Source organism: Ailuropoda melanoleuca, chromosome 9, assembly GCF_002007445.2.
Source record: "Ailuropoda melanoleuca isolate Jingjing chromosome 9, ASM200744v2, whole genome shotgun sequence".
In the NCBI taxonomy this organism is placed as follows: Eukaryota; Metazoa; Chordata; class Mammalia; order Carnivora; family Ursidae; genus Ailuropoda; species Ailuropoda melanoleuca.
Window position 1 is genome coordinate 91,487,016 of NC_048226.1, and position 13,954 is coordinate 91,500,969.

General features: G+C 43.4%; 1 long non-coding RNA gene across 1 annotated transcript in view; it reads left to right on the forward strand.

Moving 5' to 3' along the window:
• The window catches only part of LOC117803857, a 17,248-nt gene extending 7,762 nt beyond the window's left edge, over nucleotides 1-9,486 (forward strand). The window contains exons 3-4 of the long non-coding RNA XR_004627985.1: nucleotides 3,009-3,161; nucleotides 9,062-9,486. This is a non-coding gene — a long non-coding RNA (uncharacterized LOC117803857). The remainder of the gene's footprint in view (nucleotides 1-3,008; nucleotides 3,162-9,061) is intronic.
• The last annotated feature ends 4,468 nt before the right edge of the window (nucleotides 9,487-13,954 follow it).

Genomic DNA, 13,954 nt, shown 5'->3' on the forward strand with positions numbered 1-13,954 from the left:
TTTCCCAAAGTGGCTGTACCAATTTGCATTCCCACCAACAATGTAAGAGGGATCCCCTTTCTCCACATCCTTTCCGACAATTGTTGTTTCTTGCCTTGTCAATTTTTGCCATTCTAACTGGCGTAAGGTGGTACCTCAAGTGTGGTTTTGATTTGAATTTCTCTGATGGCTTTATATGCAGATTTTTGACAGCACGGGTATTAGCGCCCCTAAGCTCCATGTTATTCAAGGGTCAACTGTACTGCTTTCTAATGACAAATTTTTTAAATAAAAAAATTCTTTAAAAATCAAATTTATCAACATTAATATAAAGAGCTGCATGGACAGACTAAAGTTCACTTATACCCTACTTTTGTATATTGAGTTTTCTATTATAAATAAAGCTGCAATTAACACACACACACACACACAAAAACAGTGATCTTGGGAGAAGACAAGTCAATCACCTCTTCCTTTTGGAAGTTCTCCCCTCCATTGGCTTTTATGATGGTGCACTCTTCTGGTTTCCTTCCTACCTGATCCTTCTCTGCTTCTTTCTTGGATTCTTCTTCCTCTACCTGCTCCTGAAATGTTGCTGACAAGATGCTGCTTCTATGTGGCCCCATAGTATTGTCAACATACCACCCACCTGCTCATTCAGTCATTCATTGATCTCTGCAATAACACTCCCTTTCAGCAGATCTTGGTACATAGTAAATGCTCAGTAAATGTCTATGAACTGGTCATCTTGTGAAAGCAAAAAGTAGTAGGCTTATGGTAGGCTACTGGGTACGAGGGGCTGTTCTGGGTGTTTCAAATATGGCAGAGAGAAAGTCAGAGAATGATCCTGTCTTCAGAGAACTGACATTCTAATGGAACACACAGAGATTAGAATAAAAAATCTATAGTAAAATGTTAGCTGTTACACTGATCTATAATTAAGTGCAAGGGCCTTGCTTTATTCATCCCTGTATTCTCAACTTATCACAGTGCGTAGAACAAATCATGGGCTCAATACATGGATAAATGGTCACTTGAATGAATGAATAAAGACCAAGGTTAAATGTAAATCTTCTATAAAGCTTTCCCTAAACAACTCAGGTGAAGTCTAATTAGTTAGTCAATTCCTTCATTCACAAATATTTATTGTACGCCTCCTTTATGCTTGCCTGAAAATATTTGAGGCATCTTATAAACATCTGTTATGGTGTCTACCACAGTTGATTAAAAATTGTTTGTTTGTTTGCCTATCTCCAGCACTCCTCAAGGGCAGAGGCCTTGCCTAATTCATCGCTGGATCCCCCATCCTAACAGGGCACTTGGCATCTCGTAGGTGCTCAGTAGAAGTTGCTGGAATGATAGATTTTTAAAAATAATTTCTAAGGGAATGAAATTACCATACCATATTATGGAGGACGGGTGGTCTCTACTTCTTTTCCACTTTCTGTGACTTTAGAACATAATTTTTTTTTTCTGGAATTACAAGCAGAGAAAGACAATTATCATACGGTTTCACTCATTTGAGGAACATAAGGAATAGAAGGGAGATCAGTAGGAGAAGGAAGGGAAGAATGAAGGGGGGGTAAACAGAAAGGGGAAGGAACCATGAGAGACTGCGGACTCTGGGAAACAAACTGAGGGTTTCAGAGAGGAGGGGGGTGGGGGAATGGGATAGACTGGTGATGGGTATTAAGGAGGGCACGTATTGCATGGAGCACTGGGTGTTAGAGGCAAACAATGAATCATGGAACGCTACATCAAAAACTAGTGATGTACTGTATGGTGACTAACATAACCTAATAAAAATTTTTAAAAAATACAATGATTTTAGAGGGAAACTTTGTAAAAGGCAGGGTGTAGCCCTGTCAATCTACAATGCCCCCAGTGCAATAGCTCAGTGAGAACTTTTCTCTGAAATCAAAGAGAGACATTTTCAAATGGACTATTGCAAACCCTTCGTCTAGATTCTTCACCTAGTCCATGGTTGAGACTTAGGCTCCAGTCTTAGGGCTGCCACTAATTCATTGTGTGACTTTGGACCAACCATTGTCTTTCTTTGGATTTAATTTTTCTTTTTGGAAAAAGAGAGGGTGCTAGTTGATTATGTAAAAGTCACCTACAATTCTGACCCTCGGAGAAGCCCAGGAATCCCCTCCACTCCGGGGGCTGCTTCCTGAGAATCCTTCTTTTGCCTCCTACTTGGTTAATGGACGCGAAAATGCTGTTCAGAGCTACCACTTCTTGCTTTCACAAGATGACCGTTCATAGACATTTACTGAGCATTTACTATGTACCAAGATGTGCTGAAAGGGAATGTTATTGCAGAGATCATCTTTCTACCCAATAAAGCTATGGTTGAAGTATTTCAGTTGCTTAACCAATTCCTGAGAATATCCTATGATGCAGTTGGTGTCAAGTGTGTGGGGAAAAGAACACAGGGCAGTGAGCTTTAATCACAGCATCACTGTGTAATTGAGAATCAAACACCACAGAGTGCAAGGACTCAATAAAAGGCCTAAAGGGACTCTATAAGCTTTCATTCTGAAGGGCATTTAAGATCCATTATTTTGGAATTAAGAGAGAAGAAATCCCCGAGGACTTGGGTAATTGGGAGAAGAGCTCAGGGACAAGGTGACACTTGAATTGGACCTTGCAGGACAGGTGACAAGGTTGGTAAGTGGAGGGGGGAGCCTCTGAAGGAAGCAGGGACCGAAGGGCCCTTCTTTCCAGCCTCTCGTTCTGTGTGCTGGTTTATTTGTTCATTAAACCTGCTGATCAAAAGCACAGACCTTCTCTGAATTCTTGGGTTGATTTGAACCTAGGATCTGGGTCCAGTGACCAGGATTGGTGGGGGGCGGAGCCAGATGTCTCATTGCCATGTGATGTGCTCAATTGTACAATATGCATCAAGGTTCTGTGTGGGTAGGTGGCCTGTAAGAGGTTTCTCTACCTTCCCGTTGCCTGTGAGTGAGTTTTACTGAAGGGGAGTCTATTATAAGAGAGGAAGAGAAACTTCTCTTTTTTCTCAGAGACCAGACTACCTCACAGCAAGTCTTATTTCTGCTCTGAGTCCGTGATTCTCAGAAGATGTGGAAGGGCCTGAAGGAGCGAGTCCTTTGCAATGGAGAGGGAATAGAGACTGCCTCCTCATTTGGAAGCTAACTGCTTGAGAGGACTTGGAGGTAAGATATTCTAGCTTCCGTTACTAGAGTCAGCAATCTGGCTTACAAAAAAAGCCTTGCTGTAAAATAGTGTTGTGTGTGTTTGTGTGTACATATGTGTGTGTGTGTGGTTGTATGTTTTTTGGTGCTCATCAGTCATTTTCTTCTAAAACTGATAAAAAAGAGAGATATCCAAAATGGTAAACCTCTCGGAAGTTAGAGTGATTTATCAATTTTTTAAAAATCTTGCTAACAAGATGTATATTTTTTATTATGGTAAAAAGTACATAACGTAAAAATTACCATTTAAGGTATTTTTAAGTGTATAGTTCAAGGCATTAAGTACATTTACGTTGTTGTACAACCACCACCACCATCAATTTCCACAACTTGTTTCATCTTCTGAAACTGAAAGTCTGTATCATTAAATAATCGCTCACTAGTCCTCACTATTTCCACCCCTGATAACTAGCTTTCTGTCTCTATGAATTTGAATACTTCGGGTACCTAATATAAGTAGGCTCATACAGTATTTGTCCTTTAGTGACTGACTTCGTTCATTTAGCATGATGTCTATAAGGTTCATTCATGTTGTAGCATGTGTCAGACTTTCTTTCCTTTTTAGGGCTGAATAATATTCCATCGTATGTATACTTCATTTTGTTTTTCCATTTATCCTCTGATGGACACTTGGGTTACTTCCACCTTTTGGTCATCACAAAGAATATTGCTATGAACATGTGTGTACCAACATCTGTTCAAGTTCTTGTTTTCACTCCTTTCGGGTATATACCCAGGAGTGGAATTGTCGGATACGGCAATTCTATTTTTAATTTCTTGAGGAATCATCATACTGTTTCCCACAGCAGCTGTGCCATTTTATGTTCCCATCAGTAATGTACAGGGTTCTAATTTTTCTGCATCCCCACCAACACTTGTTATTTTCTGGATTTTTTTCTTTTTGGTTTTTGTTTTTGTCTTTCTTTATAATAGTCATGTTAATGGTGTGAAGTCTCATTGTGGTTTTTATTTGCATTTCCCTAATGATTAGTGATGTTGAGTACCATTTCATGTGCTTATTCATTTTTTATGTCTCTATTTTTGCCCTTGATCTAAAACTAAACTCTTATTTTGGACCACTAAGCTAATTTGTGTTGAAAAGCAATTCATCTAAATTTGGTACCATTCCATGCAACTCCACAGGTATTTATGGAACACTTACCCTGTGCAGTAGAGTCTGGTCTCTGCTAGGACTTCATGACTGCTCTTTCGGGGTAATCTTTAAATGGGGGAGACCCATAGATATATAACTTGCAAACAAATTAGCCTATGAAAAATGCTAAAAGAGAGGATGCCAAATTACTGTGCGAGACACAGATTACTGGAATGTGTAGATCAGCCCTTAGGAGACTCTATGATTCATTCGTTTATTCAATAAACAGTTTTTAAACATCTGCTTTGTTTCGGGCAGTGTGTCAAGTGTAGGAGCTACAGAAAGGGGCTGTCTCTAGTCCAACCTGCCCCTTTACATTGGCCTCTAAACTATCACCAGAGAGCTGATGGTCCCTGGGAATGGTCTTCTGATCTCCCACCCATCCTACTCCTGTCCTAGCTTTTCTACCTCCGTCTACTTCATTCTTCATTTCCCTACCTTGTACATCACCTTGACCTAGGGACATCTAGTCCTATTTTTTCCCTCTGGATTCACACTCCCTTTTTAGAACTAACATTGATGGTGTTCTTTGGACCTTGGTACGTTGTGGCGACCCCCTTGAGATATGATGTGCATTCATCCACTTTTGTGCAGTGTCTGCTGTGGCTGTCTGGTCTGCCCTGGCATCCAAGGAGTAGGGGCTTCCCCAAAACTGGATGCCCCTTGGCCTCCAGAAAAGAGAATTTGACAATTCCTACCTCCACGTGAACCACAGCTTGGGGTGGCAGCAATGTCTTAACACATCAACACACAGCAAAGCAAGCGAAATACTAGAATGGAAGAGCATTTGCAAAGCAGTTTGGGAAAACAAGGGCCAGGCAGGGAAGTTCTTACCAAGAGGACCTTTCAGTTGAGTTTTGCAGTAGGAGGTGCACTTTGAACTAACTGGAGCATTTAATGATAATGACAGCATAGTGAGGCATTCATAAAACGACATTCTATTTACGGAATAATTCCTAATTTTTATGGGCAGTTGCAAAGTCGTGAGGCCAGATGTACCTTCTGATTCCAAACCAAGACCAACTCACCGAGTGTTATTTTGGGTCAGCGTTTGATGACTTCTGCTAATAGGGATCAAGGGGGTTGCACCCATGATCTATATTTGGGCATACACTCTGCAACATGGGGCTGTCCTTTCAGAGCAAAGCCTTCGGTGTCAGCTGGGGAAGTACTGATGTCAGGATGAGATCCTCTGATGATGTGGCTCACAGCTTGGAAATTTCTGATACAAAAATACAAAAGCTTTCTATGCTGTTTCCACACCGATTCCGGTTGTTTGATTAGAAGGGGCAGGGAAAACATTGCAAGCTGAAAAGCACCACTTCGAATATTTGCATGTGGGTTGCTGTATAAGATTTTTTGTATTTAATGTAAAAATGGAATGAAGCCATAAGAATGTGTATCTGACTCATTTGGAAAGTGAACACTACATATTTGCCACATGCCAGGAAGCACCTATGTGTTCCTGTACCCTTCAAGTGGCTGCTTCAGTACCTGTTCTCATCTTCGTATCACTGCTTAGTTGGCACACTTGACTAGGAGGTGGAAAAAGCCATTTCGTGGACGTGAGTGGACAGCAGTCTGGGAAGGAGAAAACCTACATTCCAGATCCGCTTCCTCATTGGCTGGTGGCTGTGTGACTTTGGATAGGGCCCTAAAGCAAGACATTGAGAATGAGTTGGCATGGTCTTTCTCTAACTTTTGTCACCAGGAAATGGAAATTGAGTTAAGATAGCAAGAAGTAGGCTGGGCGCAAATAGGCCTTTGATGTCACAAAAATTTTAATCCCCGCAGCATACAATTATGGGTGCTCAAATACAACAAAAATATTAACGAGAGAAACTAAATATTAACTCTGACTTCCAATATTCTCTCCACATGTGTTCTAAAATCTCACAAGAAGGAAGACTAAGGGATTAGCATCTTCAAAACTGATTCATTAATTCATTATCTTTTTAATAAGAGCCATTCGAGAGGAAGAAATGTCAATTGAGATTTCAAGTCTTATGTTACTAGATAATAAAAATTTATTATAAAAATTAAAAAAATAAAACAATATATTTTAAAAAAATAGATCAAGTTTTGACTATTTACTATGGATCAGGTACTTTGTAAACAGTTGACATTCATCATCTAATTTAATCCAGACCATCAACCTGATGAGGTAGGCACTATTATTATCCCCATTTCGCAGTGGAGGAAATTGAAGTTTGGCAAGGTTAAGTAACTTGCTCTAAATCTCACAGCTGTTAAGCGGCAGAGACTGAAATATTGGTCTGTCTTATGTCAGAGTTGCTGCTTGCACGCATTGTCTGCTCAATTCCTTGCCTGTACGGAATCCTGAAGCATTGGCCTCTACCTGCATTCCCAAGGACTTTTGATTTGAGAAGGGTCTTTTCATTCAACATCTAACTAATGGATATTTCCACCTTTGTGATCCATGACAAGGCATCTTTCTTAAAAAAAAAAAAAAAAAAAAGCCTTGATCTATCACTCCTTAGGTCAAAGCTTCTTTCTGGGTTTCCTTTTACTTAAAATTTTGGGCCCATAACATGGCATTTAATGTTCTTCTAAATCTTTTCCCAGCATAACTGTCCAGCATGAAAGCTATGTCCCAACCCAAACTCCATGCTCCTGGCAGACACGTCCAGTCATTGCCCTTAAAACCTCTCTCCTCCTGCCACCTTGTTTACTTAAGAAGCTTTCCACTTATTCTCCCCATTTATCTAGAACATGTCTATTTGAGGGTACCCATTTGCAAGGTCCCTCTCCATTCTCAGTCCTTTGTGTAGCTCTATCCTGCTATGTCCAGACATGCATTCAAATGCTGTCCATGTTCATTCATTGCACATTCATTTACTAAGTCACTCAACGTTTACTGAGCATCTGCCATGTACCAGGCTTTTATGCTAAGGGTGTCCTGGTAAACCAGGTGACATTCCTTGGTAGCTGTTTTCCTTTTTCATTATGACTTTTATTTGCAGAGGAACAGTAATCTCTTTGATAGAAATTTTTTCCAGCTCCTAGAACTCGACCATTGCACCTTCAACAACTGGCACATAGGAAGTGATCAGTAACTGGTTTGGGGATGAATTTCTGAATCACATTGCCTTTTTTTTTTTTTTAAGATTTTATTTATTTATTTGACAGAGACAGCCAGCGAGAGAGGGAACACAAGCAGGGGGAGTGGGAGAGGAAGAAGCAGGCTCATAGTGGAGGAGCCTGATGCGGGGCTCGATCCCATAATGCCGGGATCACTCCCTGAGCTGAAGGCAGACGCTTAACGACTGAGCCACCCAGGCGCCCCCACATTGCCTTTTTACCTTATTCATTCATATACTACCTAGGGGATTCACAACATGCATAAATCAAATCACTGGCAAGAATATTATGCCTACAAAAATATCAGTTGTGGGGAAATTATCAGTTAAAAGCTGGTTTTTCTGCTCATTATCCTCACCATATTGCAGGCAGAGCACCCAGAAATATGTCACACAAATGTAATGGCAAGAAGCTATTTCTGGCACCTGTCACTTACCTAGAGATGAAAAAGAGTAAAAGCTAAGCAACTTGACGTGGCCATCTCCTTCATCGTTTTTATGGAAAATGTGCAAGATGTCTCTGGCTCAAAAGTCCAGATGGGTTTTGCAGAACTTCGGAAGTTCTTCATTGTGGGAGTTTCCTCCTCAAAGTTGACTTGAGGCACCTTAAGTCTAATTCAACTTAACTGCTTGTGGTTGCACTCAGAGTCCTGCACATGGGATTTATGACTTAGACATTGTTTGACAACATGCTTTCTGGTAATGGTCTCACCCTTAAGGAAATGGTCCAGTCGAGGATGCTATAAAGCTGTATCTCCTGGGCAGCATTTCTGGAAGACATTAGCAGAAGCATCACACACACACACACACACACACACACACACAGTGTTCCATAGACAAATAAGTTGGGAAGTCCATCTTTATTAGGTATTTAATGAATATCATCCCCTTCAATATGTTCTAAGTGNCACACACACACACACACACACACACACACACACACACACACAGTGTTCCATAGACAAATAAGTTGGGAAGTCTATCTTTATTAGGTATTTAGTGAATATCACCCCCTTCAATATGTTCTAAGCGCATTTGCACATGAAAGACTCTGACAAATGTATTTAAAAAGAAACCTGGCTCACTTTGTTCCCAAAAAAGATCGGGCAAAATGTACACCGTCATCCCTCACACCTATCCTACTTGACCCGGTGTTTCCCACAAGTCTGCTGCATCATCCATTCACTTGGCAAACTTGCAGTGTCTGCTGCTCTGCCGCACGCTGTGGTGTAGGCCCCAGTCCCTGTCCTCAGGAGCCTGCGGCGTCTTGGGGAGATGGATACAGGACTGAGATGCGAGCACTCATGAGTCACGTGCTGGGAGTTGTGAAACAGCCCTGTTGGCAGGGAGGTTGGGGAGAAGTAACTGAAATGCATTCTTCAGAATTGGAAGTTGACCAGGGCAATGGTCAAGAGAAGGAGATTCCAGGCCACAGGTGGTGCATGAGAGCCATCAAATCAAGATAATGGGATAATCAAGAAGTTTGGCCTGATTAGGGTACGGGGTTTGCACAGGGCACTAAAGAAACAGGACATGAAAGAAGAAGCAAAACAAGAACGTGAAGAACCTTCTTATTTCTAATCTGGTTTTGTCTCTTGCTTTTCCAGAACTGCCCTTGGCGGTCCTGCTTGGGTTTTTATACCTTCTTCATGGCAGCAGGGAGGGGAGGCACACTGGGATGATTCAGAATACGAGAAACCAGGTTCCAGAGCTGTAGGCGTCGGTCAGAACTGCAGGCAGCTCTAGGTGCTCCTGGAAACTCCCCGAAGAATGATGAGGACTCTTGATAACACTTGTTTTCCTTCTATCAATAGTTTGTGATATAACAAAACAATTCATGCATTTATTCCTACAACATCTTGTTCTCCTTCAGACGTGGGCATGAGGCTTATCATGACTCTGCTTGGAAATTATTGTGAAAGTGATTTCCATGTCATGAACTGTCATTATTGACAAGTGACAAAACTGTACCCAAGGTTCTTTCTCTCTTTAGATCCTGGCTGCGTAACAACACTTCTTCCAAATAATTGTAATTTTCCCCCTCACCTATGTAGGAATATTTGTAAGATTATAAATGTAAGATTACAAGTGAAATAAAATATTATCTGTAAATCGTATTATGTCATCAATTCCAAAGAAAAAAGCACCATAGCAAAATAATCTGGAAAAAAGAAAACTCTGCAAGTTATTTTTCCTTCATCTCTAAAATAATGGGGTGGACTAGTTGGTCTCTGAGGTCCTTTCTAGCATTAATGTGATGTTCTTGGATTCTCTGGGAGTTGTAGACAATTGTAGACAACAGATGTGCAATATAATTGCCTCAATAGAGTATTTGTCTCTCACTGACTCTTTGGGAAATGGTAGGCATGTATTTTGTTTGTTGTTATGACTGGAAAATCTGAGCAATAATTATAGTAACATCCACAGAATTTCCCCTGTGGTGTAAAATACAGATAAGGCTCTTACAATATTATCTTTGGTAACTGGTATTCGTGATGGCTGGAAATCTCTATGCGGCTCCCTGAGATAGGGACTGTGGTTCTTGTCATCTGGCTCTACTTGTCTGTGGGATGCCCAGGCCTTGGGGTTGGTTCCAACAATCAATTCATTCATCCATCTGACAAATAGTGATTAAACACCAGCCAAGTGCTGAGCATTACGCTAAGGGCTGGGGACATCGGATGAGTAAGAACTTGCAGTAGGAGGGGAACACATATATGCAGTCCATTCTGTACCGTGTGCCTAGAGTGTGCTTGGCTCTTGACCAACAGAGAAAAATAAGAATGAGAAAAATAAGATCAGACACAGGTGTTCAAGTTCTGAGGTTACCAATCCGTGGAAGGTCCAGAGGCTTCCAGGAGGAGATGGCATTTATCTGAAGAGCAGAGTTAGGGATTACCAAGTAGCTAAGAAGATGGCCATCCCAGGTAGTTAGAACAGGACCCCCAAATTACAGGGGCATGAAGAACATGGTGTGGTGAGCGAGTTGCATGTTCCCAGGAGGGCCTCAGTGTGGCTCGACGTACAACTTAGAGGTTTGAACGAGCCTCCTATGCCCATTTAAGAAATCTGGAGGGACAAGAGAGCCACTGAAAGATTGTGGCTGGAGAACGACAAAGCTGCTCCTCTGTGACTCAACAAGGATACAATTGGTATGAGCATGGATAAGAACAACAGCAAATATTGATTGAAGGCTGTGCATAAACCAGGTACTGCTTTAAACACTGTGTATGCTTTATCTCATTTCAATGTTACAATCCTCACAGAGAAGGTAGCATTATTGTCCCCAGGTTACAGATGGGAGATGGAGGCACAGCGAAGTCAAGTGGACAGACATCACAGAGTAATTGAGCAGAAGGGTCAGGAATTGAATCCAGGCAGTCTGAATCCAGAATCCTGTCCTCGATTATCATTTGTTGATTACATTTTAAAGTTTAAAAAATTGTGCCATGAAGCACATGTGGAGAAGCGCACAGATCATAAATGTACAGCTCCATACGCTATCCTAGGGGTCATCAAACTGTGGCTCACGGGCCAGTGCCAGCCTGCCATCTGTTATTGTAAACAAGGTTTTATTAGAATACAGCAATACCCATCATTTACAACCTGTCATAGCTACTTTTGAACTACATTGGCAGAGTTGAGTGGTCAAGACAGATGCATATGACTCCCAAATCTTAAAATATTTCCTGGATGACCCTTTACAGAAAAAGTATCTGTGAATCCTTGTGTTATCACATTGTGAGAATAGCTACCACCCAGGTCTGGAAATAGAACATGCCTGATGCCCAAAACGCCCCCACGTGCTCCTTCTTGACCACGTGCTCCTTCTCGGCCACTGCCCCTTCTCGACCACTGCTCCTTCTCGACCACTGCCCCTTCTCCTACCACTGCTCCTTCTCGACCACTGCCCCTTCTCCACCACTGCTCCTTCTCGACCACTGCCCCTTCTCCTACCACTGCCCCTTCTCCTACCACTGCCCCTTCTCCTACCACTGCTCCTTCTCCTACCACTGCCCCTTCTCCTACCACTGCTCCTTCTCCTACCACTGCTCCTTCTCGACCACTGCCCCTTCTCCTACCACTGCTCCTTCTCCTACCACTGCCCCTTCTCCTACCACTGCTCCTTCTCGACCACTGCCCCTTCTTGACCACTGCTCCTTCTTGACCACTGCCCCTTCTCCTACCACTGCTCCTTCTCCTACCACTGCCCCTTCTCCTACCACTGCTCCTTCTCGACCACTGCCCCTTCTCCTACCACTGCTCCTTCTCGACCACTGCCCCTTCTCCACCACTGCTCCTTCTCGACCACTGCCCCTTCTCCTACCACTGCTCCTTCTCGACCACTGCCCCTTCTCCACCACTGCTCCTTCTCGACCACTGCCCCTTCTCCTACCACTGCTCCTTCTCGACCACTGCCCCTTCTCCACCACTGCTCCTTCTCGACCACTGCCCCTTCTCCTACCACTGCTCCTTCTCGACCACTGCCCCTTCTCCACCACTGCTCCTTCTCGACCACTGCCCCTTCTCCTACCACTGCTCCTTCTCGACCACTGCCCCTTCTCCACCACTGCTCCTTCTCGACCACTGCCCCTTCTCCTACCACTGCTCCTTCTCGACCACTGCCCCTTCTCCACCACTGCTCCTTCTCGACCACTGCCCCTTCTCCTACCACTGCTCCTTCTCGACCACTGCCCCTTCTCCACCACTGCTCCTTCTCGACCACTGCCCCTTCTCCTACCACTGCTCCTTCTCCTACCACTGCCCCTTCTCCTACCACTGCTCCTTCTCCTACCACTGCTCCTTCTCGACCACTGCCCCTTCTCCTACCACTGCTCCTTCTCGACCACTGCCCCTTCTCCTACCACTGCTCCTTCTCCTACCACTGCCCCTTCTCCTACCACTGCCCCTTCTCCTACCACTGCCCCTTCTCCACCACTGCCCCTTCTCCTACCACTGCTCCTTCTCGACCACTGCCCCTTCTCCACCACTGCCCCTTCTCCTACCCACTGATAACCCCCTTCTACCTCTCACGCTCTGGATCGGTTTTGCCTGTTTTGAAATTTACGTGAATGCAGTTATACTGTATGCAAGCTCTGCCGTCTCAATTTCGGTGCTATGCTGAGGTGCCTAGCGTAAGACCACAGAGTGGGAAGCCAGTCTCATTTTCCCTGAGCACTCAGTAGGTGAGCATCTAGGAGAACAGGTACGATACGGAATTTATTTTCTTATGATTCCCAAGGTCAGAAGTCCAGAAGGATCTCACTGGGCTAAGATCAATGTCAATAGGATTGTGTGTTCCTCTGGAGGCTCCTTGATTCCCGTTCTACACAATCTTCCCAGGTGATGCCTGTTAATTTCATGACCTTACTTACTGTCTCTGTGCTGATGACTTGCAAATCTCTACCTCTTCCACCTGCCTTCTGACCTGGAGACCTGCATCTCCAACTCCTTGACTGCCTCTCTGACATCTTCTCTTGAATGCCCCCACACACCTTGAACCCACACACGTGCACTGATGGGCCTTTCAGGGTTTACCCAGCTCATGGACTGGCACCGCTTTCTACCTAATCACTGAAAGCTGATTTCCTAAAACTCTTTCTGGATTTTTATCTCTTATTTAACCTCTAAATTCAGTCATGTATCTCATTCTGTCCATTCTGTATCCTTAGTGCTTTCTGGGGGTATCCATGTCTCAGCATCTCCACTCTGATGGCTCTAGCTCAGACTGTCTGACTGTTGTCTAGATCACTCTGTCTATATCCCAGCCATGGTCTTGCCCCTTCCACTTGGTAGCCAAAATGGTTTATCTAAACCAAAATCTAATCCTCTCTTTTCCCCATAAAGTTAACCCTTCAAAGACAGGCTCGTGCCTTGTTCACCATCATTCTCCTGACACCTAGCAGAGCACCTGTAACTGGAAACTCTCAATAAATACACGTTAGTTCATTGCAGCTCTGACCTATCCACCTGCTGCAGGCCCTTCTTTCACATCCTCCCACCTCCTCGGGCTTTTTCCAATTCTGAAATCTTCCGTCCTGACCTGGGTTTCCCTTCTCCTCTCTCTCACTTCTGTGATTGAAGAGCACCTTCTTTCCAAGAGAGGTCCCTACCTTAATCACAGTGCCTGGTCTGTGGCAGATTTCTAATGTCTGTTTGATGAATTAATGAATCCTTACATGAATAAAGAAATGGAGTCACGAGGCTGTCAGAGATCATTTCCCAGAGTCTGCAAACATGCTCAGCCTATTTGTAGCACCCAACTGAATATTGTAGGGCAGGAAACGAACAGCTGATTTGGGCCAGGAGGGACTGGGAAAGGTTATCTGGTCCAGTCCCCTGACTCAAGGCAACATTTCTCAAAGTATGGCAAGTCCTGTAAGGTGCTCCAGAAATCCAGGGAATTGGGCCACGATTCAGCCTCTGTTGGGGACTGACATTGCATCGTAGCGTACCAAAGAAGAAACAACTCAACAGTAAAAAAAAAAAAAAAAAAAAAA